The sequence below is a fragment of the Gossypium hirsutum genome, chromosome A12 (genome assembly GCF_007990345.1).
Source record: "Gossypium hirsutum isolate 1008001.06 chromosome A12, Gossypium_hirsutum_v2.1, whole genome shotgun sequence".
NCBI classification, from domain to species: Eukaryota; Viridiplantae; Streptophyta; class Magnoliopsida; order Malvales; family Malvaceae; genus Gossypium; species Gossypium hirsutum.
The window spans coordinates 36,418,840-36,420,972 of record NC_053435.1 but is presented as its reverse complement, the minus strand read 5'-3'; the positions used below and the strand labels follow the sequence as shown (position 1 = coordinate 36,420,972).

At 35.4% G+C, this 2,133-nt stretch overlaps 1 non-coding gene across 1 annotated transcript; it reads left to right on the top strand.

The window, feature by feature from the left end:
• The first annotated feature begins 1,335 nt into the window (after positions 1-1,335).
• Positions 1,336-1,440, top strand: LOC121212078 (small nucleolar RNA R71). The gene has a single exon (XR_005907288.1). It is a non-coding gene; the product is annotated as a small nucleolar RNA R71 (small nucleolar RNA).
• Positions 1,441-2,133: the final 693 nt, after the last annotated feature.

Sequence of the window (2,133 nt, the reverse complement as noted above, 5' to 3'; positions counted from 1 at the left end):
GCATTGCATGTATGGTTTTATGGATTGATGAATACTTATTACTCGTTGAGGGTTGTACACACTGAGTTTTTAAAAACTCAACCCCTCTTTTATTTTTCTCAGGTGAGGCTCAGTAGAAGGTTCAATGTTTGGAGGGACTCTGAGGTGGCCAGCTAGCAAGACAACTTGGACTTGTTTTTGTTTTTTATATAGTTTCTAGTTTATTAAGTTATTTTATATCGAATTGTAATAAGGCATTTCCTCTGGTTATTTTTCAAATTAGGATTATTATTTTTATGCCTTATCTTTATTTTTGAACATGGGCTCCTAAACCCTAACTATTTTTATTGAATACTATATTTTCGCAACTCAATTTTAAATGACAAGTTTTCACAAATCAAATGTTTTAAATAAAGCTTCAGCAACTGAAAAGAGACTTTACAAAGTAATTAAGGTTTTTCATTCTAAGGAAGGGTTTTCAATGAAAACAAGGTTTTTGATAAAACACTTCAATGTGACGCGCCAAATTCGGCCATAACGTCCGGGCCGGGTTTGGGGTGTTACATTCAAAATCTTACCACTTCGTAATGCAACCAATTCACAATTCTTCTTACCCAAACTCCTTGGATTTTCTTTATTCTCGGTAAAGTCTCTTTGCGATCTACTACGAAGCCCAGTAGTTAATTGACCTATCTAGTTCTCTAAATTTTTCAATGTTGCTTCTTGACTTTGAATCAAGACGTCATTTTTCACTATGTATACCTTCAACAAGTCCTCCAAACTCTTTGATGACTCAACTTGAGGTGGTTTTGGTGCTTGTTGGTTAAACCCTTGATATTGGTTGGGTCTATACTGCATATGAGTGTTGAGTCCATTTCCTTGGTTACTCCAAGAAAAGTTCGGATGATTCGCCATGATGGATTGTAGAAATTAGACTGTGGTCCTTGTCCACTTCTATTTTTTATACTAATTCCTTACATAATACATTGACTCGGGGTTTGAAGGGAAATTCTCGGATGAATGATTATCCCCACAGTATACGCAAGAAGCAATATCATATTGACTTGGTGATTGAGCTGTAAAATAGTTCAAACAATTACTGGTAAATTGTTTTAACATTGAGGAAATAAAAGATACCTGAGCAGAGAGTGAAGTCAGCTCATCCACTTCATGCACTCCAGCTACTCGTCTTTTTAAAACTGCTCAATTTGTTGGCAATTGGTAATTATTGCTAGCTATCCTTTTGATGATCTCGTAAGCCTCGTTATAAGACTTAGACAAAGTCACACCATTTGCAGAAGCATCTACCATTAATCTTGTATGGGCATTGAGATCATTATAAAATGTCTCCAATTTAATACAATGAGGAATACTTATTAAGCAATTCCTTGAGTCTTTCCCATGCCTCGTATAAGGACACGCCATCTAATTATTGGAAAGTAGTTATCTCATTTTGAAACTTTGTGTTCTTGCTCAGTGGAAAATACTTTACCAAAAACCTTTTTGCTAATTCTTGCCATGTAGATATTGAACTTGGTGGGAATGAATTCAATCATGCTCGTGTTCAATCTCAGGACGAGTACAGAAACAACTTCAACCTTAATGCATCTTCAATCACACCAACTAACTTAAAGGAATCACTCACCTCTATGAATAATCAAAGGTGTAGATGTGGATCTCCATGGGCATACCACTAAATTGACCCATCATTTGGAGCATTTGAAACCTTATTGGTTTCAATTCGATTTAAGGTGCCTCGATATCTGGCCTCTTGATTCCCAGATTTAATTCATTGAAGAGTGGCATAGCATATTTTCTGTAACACCCCTATCCCGTAACCGTCGCCGGAATAGGACGAGACATTACCAGAAATTAGGAATCGGATCAAAACAGTAAAACTTTGAACCTTTTCTTAAATAAAAGATCATTTATTTATATAACTAATAGACACAAACAAAGATCGAATTTAAAACTTATAAAAGTAAACTTCCATAAGATGCCATATTCGCATGGCTTATATACAATAGTCAAAATATCATTCTATTTATAGTCTATCCTATACATGCCATAAGCTAAGTCCAAATCACATGATTACTACAATAGTAGATAGTGTGACGAAGTGCTGACGATCCCCGAGCTAATAGTAAGAGTCAA